This window comes from Zonotrichia leucophrys, chromosome 3 (assembly GCF_028769735.1).
Source record: "Zonotrichia leucophrys gambelii isolate GWCS_2022_RI chromosome 3, RI_Zleu_2.0, whole genome shotgun sequence".
Taxonomy (NCBI): domain Eukaryota; kingdom Metazoa; phylum Chordata; class Aves; order Passeriformes; family Passerellidae; genus Zonotrichia; species Zonotrichia leucophrys.
Genome location: NC_088172.1, coordinates 32635279 through 32648160, shown reverse-complemented (window position 1 = coordinate 32648160; position 12882 = coordinate 32635279).

The window sequence follows — 12882 nt, the reverse complement described above, 5'->3', positions numbered from 1 at the left end:
TAGGTGTAGGAGTCCAAGGCAAGAGGATAAATTTAGCAGATTGCAAGCATCTCCTAGCTCTGTGCATGGATTTTAATAATTTGTTGTAGTTGTGGCTACTTCTTTTCAAGACAGTTTTCTGGTGCTCTATCTGATCAGTTCCTTCAGCGTATAATACATAGTCCTTCCATGAGATGATAACTCTAGCATCTGGACATTGCTTCAAATAAATAATCATTTTATTTGGCAATACTTGCCCCTTACAGTCAAATTATCTGGTGGTCTTTGTCCTGTGTGATTTAGACTCAATTTAGTAAATTCAGTCAGAAGCATTAAATATTCTTCATCCTGCCTGAACTCAAGTCTAATCAAAGCAAAAAACATGCAGGTAGTCAAAGTTCTTATGTTTTGTTTCTGTGCAAAGTATAAAACTACTGACTTTTGTCTGCTGAAATATGAAAAGCACATCTTCTACTTATTTTGACCTTGATTTTAGAACCAATAGACAATTTTTAAAATGCCAAATGATACACAAGATAAAAACCAACTTAAGACTGACAGAAAATTGATTATTTTTCCTGTATATTTTCTCTCCAATGCATAATAATAGTATCTAAATTTCTGACAGAGAAGCTTTTGTGCCATTTGGACTGCACAGCTGTTAAAGTTACTGTCTATCCAGAATACTGGATAGACAGTAACTTCTACTGACCATCATAGAAATGGAATGGTTTCCTGGGGAAAAGGAGTCCACTGGTATAATGTTCATGTCCTCCTTTACATCTGCTGATTCACACATTAAAAGAAAAAAAAAAAAAAAAAGAAAAAAAATCTGGGAATGAAGGTCTTTGAAACACCTTTTGTGAATGATCATTTCACATAGTGTTGTAGAAAATAGATGGAGGAGGATAAAATTTTTTCTTCAGCTCACATCTGTCATTGTCTTTTCAAGCACAGCATCAGTATAGAGAAGACTCCTGTTTTGATCTGTAATCAAGGCCTGCATTTTAATCCTCCAAAGCCTAGAGATTTGTTTTCTTTTGGATAAAAAGAGGCAGATCTGAAAACACATGCTGAAGCTGTACAGACTCTGAGCTGGAATAACTCCTGAAGGATGCTGGGCCTGATGGGAATTAAAAAGCCTGACCTGCTTCCCAGCTTCAAGCTTCCTCTGCCAGGCATGCAGCAAATGTGTTATTCACTCCCTGACCCTTTGCACAATGGGCTGACCTTCCCTTCAAATAAGTCAGCCCAGCATGAGAGCAACATATGGAGCCTTTGGGGCCTTCCTCTGTCCAAAAAATTGTGTCATTTTTAGGCAGCGCAGGAGTCCCAGTTATAGGGACCTTCCTCCTGCTGAAGTAAGTATCAAGACTCTCATTGACTTCTGTGTAAAGGGGACTGGGCATTAGGCTTGCCTCTGGGAAAATAGAATCTAAATAAGGAAAGTTATGTGGATCCATGAGAGTCCATAACATAGGAATTACTCATGCAAATGCAATATTAAGACTGTTTTAAATGCATACTAGTTGGAACATGCAGAGTGATATTTTGCAGTTTCTCTGCAAATAGATCTTCTGTGTGTGCAGACTAGCTGGTGGTGTTGCAGTGCCACAGGGAAGGGAACAGCAGTCCCTGGATTGGGACAGCAGAGAAGGGTTTGGAAAGGCTGAGGCAAAGCAGTTCTTTACTTTGGAGAAGAAGATACTTGTACAATAAATTGTGATATTAAGCTTTCCCTCTCAGTGTCTTAGAATTGCCATCAGATTATGAACATAATAATTTATGAGAATTTTACCTGCACTGCCTTGGGAAAGAGTTTGATATACATTTTTGTGGAAGGAAAAATACAAGTTTTTTGTAGGTAAAGAAAAAAATGGTGTGAGTTTTCCAGCTTCTGAAGTCCTGCTCCAATGCAGTTAAGATTGACTTTAAAAACTTCAGTTCTTCTCTCAGTTTGCTTATGAATAAACATAGGTGTTGGTGATGCCCTATCCAACTCCCCCCAAAAGGACATGAAAATCTGGACTCACTTTTGTAAAACAAAACAAATCTCCAAAATGCTATATAAAATCATTTGATGATCTTAATGAAGAAATATTGAATCCTAGAACCAGATACTCTGTGATGGGTATCACAGAGTATCTGGTTCTAGGATTCAATATTTCTTCATTAAGATCATCAAAGGCAGATATAGACAATTATAGAGCTAAAACTCTGTTCATGCTTCTCTGCATGGCGCGCGCTGATGGAAGAGGTTTGTCCTGCTTGTAAATCCATATCTCACCATTTCTATGTGTTTCTTATGAACAAATCATAATAATGGATCTGTGAGATAACCAGTCCAAATACCTTCCTCTTACGAGAAATTATATCAGAGACTGTGAAAAATTGTGACACCAACAGGAGCTTTCAAAGTAAAACAAAAGAAAAAAAAACAATCTCCTTTGTTTTGATCATTCCAAAATGCTTTTCATGCAAAGGTTACTGGGCAAAACCAAACTTAAAGCAAAACAGATTCATCCCCATGTTTAGGTACTGCTATATGTGCTCTCTACAAATCAGACTGTGTAATGATGGGACTGACCTCAGAGTGTGGGAGGCAAATAGGTACAACAGGTCACCATCTTCCTGCAGGAGAAACCTTCTCCTGGAAACAGACAAGCCAGGCAGTGTGCATTTTAATTAAAATCACATCACGGGCATTTAAGTTTTCAAAAATTATTAGTATGACAGAGGTTACCTTTTCTTGTGACTACTATTATTACTGTCAGACTGTCTGCTTCAAGTGGGGGGCTGAAGGTTACATATGGGATGGGGGAATGTAAAGTTAGCTGGAAGGGGTTAGTACACAGGGCTGTAGCCTTGGAATGCTCTTTGTTGGCCAGAGCTCTCTTGCTGTCTTGCCTACAGCTGTGCAAAAGCCCCCTCAGGACACCACGTAGAGCCCTCAGCAGTGACTGCAGTGCTATAAACTGCAGGTGACTCTGGTCAAATCCAATTTCTCTTCCTGAACAGAGTGCATGCTATCGCTGCATGCTCCTTGCCAAGGTAAGCAGGGGTAACAATGTTACAGATTATTCTAGAGAATTTCATTCAAATGTATGCTTGGTATGGTTGCATTTCTTTAAATAATGAACTGTTTAATTCCTATGCTTGTAATTCAGGCTAATGGGCCATGATGAAACAAGATGATGTTTGGGTGTATATAAATAGATTTGCAGATGCAAAGATGAGCTGTTCAGCTTAGTAAAGGACACACTTTCATGTAGGAAACTTAGGACTCACAAAGAGTTTTTCTAGGAATGCCTTAATTTTTTTTTTACTATTCATACTGACATTCCTGTGATTCATCGATGTGCATTTTACAAATTAAGCTCTGCCACAAAAGGCTGAAATGACCTACCCAAGGCTGTACAAAAATCTGTGGTACAGTCAGCAGTTGACTTATGCTCCAAATGTCTGTTCCATTCTAGTATATTATTCTTTGTCCAGCAAAATCCTGTGCCTTGAAAAGTCTTCCCTTCTTAAACCAGGTTTTGTTTCAGCTCTGAGGAGCACAACCACTTTAAAAACAGACACAAACAGCACACATCTTTGGGGAAAAGTTTAAAAAAAGCACAAGAAAAACAAATTATTTCATAGTTTAAAATTCCACTTTGAAGTGCATTTTGGTGATTATCAGATAAATCCCTAAGAACAGAATTGGAATGACACTATATATGTGCTTGAAACAGTTCTTTCTTTAATGGATCTTTTGGAACTTGGCTAAGTTGCCATAAGAAGTCCGTTTTTATCATGCTGTACTGTAAATATTTTAGTACTGAAATTGGCTTTTAATAAAATTAACTGCAAGTTCAAAATGTTTAATGGACTCCATGGCAGTAAAATTAAGAAGAATGTCATTTTGTCTCTTTAATGTGCCCCGAAACATTCTTGCGTTGAATTAGAACGCTGATTGTTATTTTTCAGCTCAGGACTTGGCAGGTGTGTAATGTGACTCCTGATAGCAGGACAGCAGATTACATTCTCCTATAAAACCATTTCTAAGGGACTTGGCACAAAAACTGTTATTGCATGTCTGCAGGTGTTTAGTAATTGGATTAATGCAGAGCAGAAGGAATGTCTGATGCCCCAGCAGTGAGAAATGTTGAGGAAAGACACATTCATTTCTAAGAGTAACCTGGAATGCATGATGACAGCCTGTTCACACACACAGAGCCAGATCTAAGCCTGCAAGTTTAAAATTAACTGCTGTGAGCAATCACCTTCCAGAGGAAAGTTTATCCAAACCTAAATACAATAACAGGAGCTCTGTAAGTAAGGAGGTAGGGAGCTTTGGGCTATGTTTTGATCCTCTTCCAAAAGTAACTTGCATAACCTTAGAAAAAGTTCTTATATCATACATATCAGGAATCCCTAAAATCCTAGGTGTCTGATAAAAATGTCCTTGATAAACATATAGACCCTCAAAACTCTGTAAAGGTATAGACAATATAATAGAATTTCAGATCAAGGGCTTTCAGAACAAAATGATGTTCTTTTAAATATCTTGCTCATGAATTAGAAAGGCTTTTGTAATGGTCAGGGACCTAAAATGTAAATATTTCTATAATGATGAAAACAGCTTAGGTCCTGACAGTACTCAGAAAAACATTTGCATGAAACCTTCAGATTCTCTAAGTTTCAATGTACAACGGATATGTTGTCTTCAAAAATTAACTTGAAAATTGGACTATTTTGAAAAGCATCTTTTACACATGGTTTATACAGTAATTTTAACAGCAGAGGGATTTAGGAAAAAAAAAATTCTTTGTTTTATCTTGCGCTGGAAAAAGCAGACCCATGAGAGAAAGCTCTCTGCTACTAGGGCTCCTGGGAGGACAGAAGTGATGTAAACCCAGTGAGGACACTTCAGGAAGCGTTGCTTTTTTATCTGTCAGGAAATAAAGGTACTGAGGTAACTGAGCACTCTTCTTTCTGACTGTCTGTTTCCTCTGGAAGCACTCCTAGCTCTCTGAGGGTAGGACTGACCAAAGCCATGTAACAGGCTCCTGCCTAATTAAAAAAGCCACTATGAATAAAGTTCATGACTCACACTTGTTGGGGTTTCTGCAGCACTATTTCCAGACCATGGAGATGTCTCAGGTGAGGTTTTCAGTCATTTTGGCTTTTGCCTCATCTCTCATTAATTTCAAGAACAAGTTGTATTTGCATTAGTTATATTCTCTCTATGAATTTATTATAAAATAATAATAAGAGAGGACAATATATTCTTAAGACTAAAATAGGTATAGAAAATTTTAGGTGCACCACATTGCCTACAGAAAAGAGCTTTCCTCAGGGAATGTAATCAAAATATCCCTAATTTTTGGGAATGACACTTGGAGATTTTGCCAGAACCTTAAAAGCTTTGTCCTACACAATGAATACCATTTCCTTGGGGATCAGGTGTTTAATGACCATGGAGCAAATAGAAGCCTCATGGAGGCTGTTGAGAGCTCTGCACTGACTTCCAGGCACAAGTCACAGGCCACCCCCACTGCAATTAAACTTGTCAAACAATTCCTGTTATAGCTTTGTCTTTTACAGGCACAGAGCTCTCCCTGGGCTTGGTCTCGATCAGAGAGGACATGGACCAGAGGGGGTTGACTGCATGTAGAACAGAGCTCATATTGCACTGAGAAGTGCACATGCACAGTCAACTGCTTTGAAAGTTCTTTAGAATGAAAGGATCAGCTTTTTTGAAGCTTAGGGAACGCTGCATCACCATTCCCTTTACAGTGGTGGCTGTGCCTCTGTTTAGATCCTTTTTCTTCATTGCACAAATGAAGTTTCTAGTGTGGAGGGTCCATTTTATGTGGTATAGGGAATGCTTCATTTCAATTTTTCCAGATTTCAGATGTTTGACTTTGGAACTTTATAACTGCTTCCCCATCAGCTTTTATGACTTTAATTGACAATTTTTTTTTTTTTAAAGAACATGAAAACTAAAAAAAAAAGTCTGTGGTGAAAGCACACACTTGAGCATTGCATTCCCGTGGCACAGAACTGCTGTGCTGCGTGATGATTCTGACCATACAGACTCACAGCAGACTGTTCTAACAGGGAAATGAATATTGCTGGAATGACTCTGGGAATAATAAAAATAACCAGTTCTACATCTAACCATCCCATCCCCCAGGAAGATGATGGTGTTTTCATCTAACCTTTTCCAGCTTTACCACTCAAAATTGGATTAGCCCCTGAAAAATGACTTTGAACATTTATGAGAAAGTCTCTGAAACCCAGAGTTCCCTGCAGGTGGAGGAATGATTGTATACTAAAAAACATCCCAACAGAAGTAATTCAAAGGAAGTAAAGGGACAAGTTTGCAGATGTTTGTGCTGTTTGTACACCCACTATGCATTCACTCAGTCTATTTTTTAATGCAGGAAAATAAGTTTCTGGACCTTTTCTTGGACTCAGTACATGCTGCTATGTTCTTAAGTCTGAAAGTTATAGAGTTCAGACAAAACCAGTTGCCTGCACTCCCTTTATTGTCAGTGGAGGCAAAATGATTTATGTCACACCTGGCTTTGGAGTTGCATTTTAGGGGTACCGGCACTTCTTTCTCCACTGACTAAAAGAAGGCTGTGCATAAGTCTTAAGCCTGCCTAAGACTTGAACTTTCAGACCATTGCATTAACTTATCTTTATCTCATTCCAGCCCTCATTATCAGGAAGGGCTCATTATGTGTTGTTGCACTGAAACACCTCTTTGTCCTCCAAAGAAAATTACACTATCCTGTAAAAATTTTAAATTACTGAAGCAACTGTTGACACAGCTATATTAGGTAAGATTCAAATCTTGCCACATAGCTATGTAAGAAAATTCTTCAGCATCTTGAGCAGATCTTGATATTTTTATTCCCTGTAAATAGAGGTGTTTGTCTGTCTGTAGTTTCACTGATTTCAGGGGGTGTCCTCTGGGAGAAGACTGTGTAGCAGGGCTGATTCACCTGCTCTGTGTGTTTACTGATGGGAATTACAGACAGATTTACTCAAGAAAATAAGCATTCATCACCCTTACCAAAGGAGTTTGTTAGCTCTTCTTTCACAGTATTGAAATAGAAAGACTTCACTAGAAAGTCCTAGAAACATTGCAGACTGTTCATTGTCCAATTTTATATCTATTGATTTTTTCACATTGTACTCAGAGTCGGTGATTGCAAATGATAAAATTTTAAAAAGCAAATTTTTCAGCAACTGAAAGAAGAAATATAGACCTCTTTCCTAAGGTAGATGGCATGGCTATTGTTGAACTGTATACATGCTTTTTAGGAAGAAATGTGTGAAAGGACTGTCTTAAAGTATTGAGTATTGCAGCCTGTATTTTTGAAGAATCATTAACTGTGCTATGGGATATATATCTGTGGAGTTTCTTTAAGATGTTTGAAATTCCTATCATGTCATAGTTTGTTTTAGTTTCTTTCTTATATTTTGCATTTAAAAAAATCCAGAAGATCAAGAGGTGTGCCAAGTAAGGGTGGAGATGTGTTCAGACCTGTAACCTTACAGGTTCAGGAAGACTTTAAAGTTGAGACTGGCAGGATCCAGTTACATTTCATCACAAAGGATAAATTCATGCCTGTAAGCCATAACCTTTGGCCAATCTCTGTTTCTTCCTATTGGCTGAGAGATGTACTTGTGTTATTTGTCTGTCATGTATTCACACTGCATAAAATTCTCTTTCCTTTGTTTTTCATTTGTTTTCCTGGCTACTTACATCTTCAACAAAATGGAAGCTATCCAAATTGGTGACATGCCTATCTACAGAAGGCAAATCAAACTTTAAAAAAATGTTATCCACTGTGCTAATGCAAAGGATGGAAACTGCTGGGGCTGCTGTAGAAACTAAAATGTAGAATAGATTTTCCTTACATAAAAACTGAATTGAGAAAACACTGCGTTGTTATTAATATTATGTTGTTGCAGCCACAGGACAGTACTCTGAGGCTGCATTTGTATCAGTAAATAAAGTGGACATTGGCTCTGCTCTGGGTTTATGACCAGTTGACATGAATGACCTCATGATCAGCCAGCTGAACTCCAAATTTACAAAACCACCTGACTGCTTCTGAACAGGCTGGTGGATTTTGGGTCAGCTAAGACCTGAAAGCTGTGTTCACCCACAAAGTAATACTCTGGAAGAGTATTACTTTGGATCAAAACCAAGTGCCGAGAGGTGTTCTACCTGCCTCTGTTTAATATGCTTACATAAGGGTAGGTGCTGTAGAGAGCCAGAAACCTGTGCAATGCCAGTCAGACAAAAAAGATACAAGCAACAATATTGAGGGGAGACGTATAAAAATATGGGTTCTGAAAAGATATACATAATTTCCCTTCTGCACTGCAGAATGGAATAAAAAGACACTAACTTTCCTCTAAATTTGGGGAACAGATGTATGTTCTTGCAGCTACTATTAAAAGTCTGGGAAGGGGAATATACTGTCATTCAAAAATGTTCGCTTTATCAAAGAAAGGCACTATGTGAACAATATAATACAAAGTTGTCATGAAAATCCATCTTCACAAAACTAAAACAATATGAAGCAGTCTATTCATCCCAAATTATGAAGGTTTCAAATGGCAGCCTGAATGAATAGTTTTGTTTTTCACCCAAACACATTTCTTGGACAACTCTTGGAAACCCGATGCCTGATGCCTCTTTATAGGAGCTCTTCTGATTTCTGTGCCAGTCTGCACCTGAGGGTACACTGGCTGCACTGGATACATGGCTGATCATAGCTGGAACCCTAAAGCTAATATGCAATGCCTTCATTATGGAGTGGACTTGGATATTACACCTAACTTCTGCATTTAACACATATTCACCACTGAATTCTGGTGGTGTGTGCAGTGTGGGCTGGCTGGTGAAGGAACTGAAACTCAGGTTTGTATTTCAGCCTCATTGTGAAATGAGGAGATCCCTCAACCGGATAAAGCTTTTCTGTAGACAAGAAGATAATTGTGGGTAGATACCAGAGAAGGGGTTAGAGCTTCATGTTGTGAAATCATGAGTACCTTAAGCAGCTTCAGGACAAAATGCCTGATTTTTACTGTGAATAAGTGCAGCCCTAAGAAGGACTCAATAGTGAGGCTGTAATTTTCTTTTATCACAGGCTAAGCTAACCTAGTCACAGAGGTGTTAGTGCTGATTACATGAATTAATTTGACAACACAGACTTCCCGTTCAGATTTAATTTCAGAAATAAATTCTTGACTTTAAGATGAAAAAAAAATTGAAGTGTTGGACTTCTGAAGGATAAAAGAAAATACAAGGTGCTTTGCTTCTGAAGATTCTTTAATTAAACAGAGAATATTACGACTGAAATTATTTCTCCAGTTCTCTCCTGTTTGGAGAGATCTCATTGCTAGCTGATAATATTTATCAAAGGTGATATGTAAATTTTTTATGATTCCCACTTGTGTGGTGTTCCATCCTAATCAGAAGCAATCTGGTGCTAAAGCACATCTATACTGGCAAGCAGGGCTTAAAGAAATGCAGGGTGCAGCTGGTGTTGAAAAAGTCTCTCTCACATTTCTGCATAACACATACTGCAGCCCAAGACAAGATGAAGCCACTAGAAAACCTCAGCACAAGAAAGATAAACAAGACTCTATGGCCAATGATAACAGGAAAGTTTAACACTAGATCAACACAAGTATAATTAGATGTTTCAAGTGGAGACATTATTCTTAATTTCCTGCCCTCAACTTGTTGCTCAGAACTGTTAAACAATAGCTGTGTTTCATACACGAAGGGTTGGGTTTCAGAGGCTGGTGAAATGGTTCTCCTGTGGGAGCAGATCCAAGGGTGCACAGATTCACTGGGAGTGTCTCTGTGCTGCTTCATGTTGACCAAGCCAGCCTGACAAACACAGAAAGAGGGGGGACAGATAGCTTGCTTGACGACAAAAAGCCATTAGGATTAATTCAGCGGTATTTTCATCCAGCTGATTTCAGTCCTTTTGACTCACATAAGCTTTATACCCACTGTACAAAAACACAATCAAGAGATCCCTTTCCTTTTTTCTGGTAAGCTCCAAATTTTTAATATAATGAAAGAGTTCCCTTTTCTTTTTCCTACTAGTCTTTGCACAACTCTTCCTTTTTTTCCCCACTTTGCCTGTCTCCTTCATCTACATCCCACCCTTCGTAAATCATATTTTTTCAATCATACCTTTTCTCTTTCAGCATTCTCTTTGCTGCCTACTATTACCTTCCAGATGCACTAAGCTGTCTTTCCTTGGATCCAGACTTCTTCATGTCCCAGTGGGACTTGCCCTTGCCAAAGATCACTAGACTGTGGAGGCAGGCTGGACACCATCTGAGTCAAATTCCTGGGTTTCAGGTAATGAGAAGCAGCTAGATCCAGGGAAGAGCTGCCCTGGTACTTACCCTGCAAGTTTTCTAACACCTGAACTCAGTATTACATAGTGAGTCTAAAGTGAGCATGGTCTTTTACCAAATTCATAAGCACCCTGCAATATCAGCAGTTTGGCATCATCCTCTGGGATAAGAAAAGCTTTTAGAAGTGTCTAGTTGAAAAGTTTATATAATTACATCAATCATTAAATTTTTTCCATACCTGCAGGTTATAGTTACCTGCATGTGTACCTTATCCTTTTTGTCTGATATAGTAAACATTTGATGACTTTTAAAGTCTTCTGCTATTTAAAAATGGTAGACTACAAAAAATATAGGATATATAGTGCTCCAAACAGTTAGAAGTTTTCTGAGTGCACACATGCTATTGCTGAAACCTATTCTGACTATCTGCAGATGCAAAAAAACATGACATGCAAAAGGGATTATACATAATTGGAAGATGTGATGCAGAAAATTATTTCTTTCACTGTCACTCTCTGCCTTTATTTGTTCTTGAATCTTTTATTAAAAAAAACCCAACACCACACACAAAGAAACAAACATGTACACTGTACATCAGAACCTGGAAATCTCCCAAGCCACAGTCTAAGAATTGGCAAATCTATCAGATAAGATTCAACAGAAATAATACAATGTGATGATGGGCTGATTTTAAAGACAAGAGACAAGACATAAATTTCTGGTACGGTTCCTAGATTAAAAAAATCAATTTCTGCTTCTGCTATAGGTTGCCTATATTGTCTTAAATAAGTAATATATGATTTCTACTCCTTTGTTTCTCAAATTTGAAAACTAAAGAAAACCCACCACCTTTCTTTTTTCTCCCACAATATATCTGACTTCACTTTTTAAAATACAATAAAATGTTTGCAAATAAACCTGCAAATGAACAGATTGGACCTTAGACCTAACAAGAGTTTATTGGCCCATAACTAATATCAAGTTTGTGCATTTAGATAGTGTATAAGCCATTACAAAGCATTCTTCAGCAAAATGGTTTTGTTGTTGGTTATATAAAACAGTGACTCATTCCTTTCTTGTAGCAAACATTTTTCTTGCCCTCATTTAAATAGTACAAGAGAAGGAAAAGGAAAGTTTGCCTGGATGGTGTGAGATGGGATAGATAGAAAGATTGGAAAGAATCTGTGGAAGACACATAAATGGCTTCAGAGCATGTATAAAGACTTTCTCTGCAATCTCTGATCTTTAAGTAACATTAAACTGCCTGCATTAGGTCTTCTTCAGCTGTATCATTCTATACAACAGATGTTGATCCCATGAATCTTCCAAGTGAAAACATTCCGTGATTCATAGAAAATTTATGATTAAAAGATGGTATAAAGATGAGAAACCGCCCGCCATTATGAGCCATGATGAACATGTGTGCAAAGTTATTGCAAAAGACACTGTGCATTCTACTCCCAGAAAATGGAAAAAAATGTTCCCTTTGGTTGAATAAAACATAGAAATTAAGTAAAGATGGTCCTCTCCTACTGTTTAAGTCTTTCATATCAGTTTTACAAGCAGTAAAATCAGAAGCAGTAAGTACAACATTACTTCTATTCATCTGTCAATTTCAAGAAATCAGAGTATATAATTTGTTGAGAAATCCTTTGAATCCCCATCTGAATATTAAAAATGAAATGTGGTATCACTTCACGTACCTGTCTGTGACTTTTCAGACTGTAAACAACCCTCAGTACTTAGCTATCTGTCTGAAGCTGTGAGGCAGGCATTTGTATCAACAAAGGGTAAGTTTAGATTTGCTGGTTTTTTCTAACAAATTCAGTGATTCTTCCCCCTCCCAAGAGCATATAGAAAAGGCAATGGAGGCAGTAGAATTTACATGGTGTTGCTATCTTTTTTTCCATTCAGGGAGAAGGAAAAAATGCCATCTGAGTTAAGTAACAATGTGAAAATGGAGATAAATGCAATAATCTGACTGTTCATTTCATAGAACATGAAAACCTAAAAAGTTAGGAAAATAGGGATGAAATATAAACTTACAAATGGGCTGCCCACCTTCCTGGAGGTCCCCTGCACACCACAGATGTATTTCTGAGCTGGAAGTGGTGCAGGTCCTTCCAGCCAGCAAGTGCCAGAGAGCCAGAGGGGTTTGGTGCCATCATGAAATAGGGGAGATGAGGCTCCAGGGCTGTTCTGCTGGCACTATAACAGTCAGAGGGAAGAGATAAATGGCTGTGTGGGCACGGTGTCTCCTTCTTGCTGTGTGATGGGGTGGGTCCTTCTCCTTCAAACTCTCTGCCTCTTCCTTTAAAGAGTCATCTGGATGTCATGGAGGTGACCTGAAAGCCCTGGGACAGTGGTAGAATCATAGCCTTGAGCTCTGGAGTTTTCTAGCAGCTACTTTTGTTTGAGGAGGAAGATGCTGTGCTGAAAGCCCTGCATCTTACACTTTCCTTTTCCTGAACCAGAGAAGATCCTGGCATGGGAACAAGACCAAGGAGG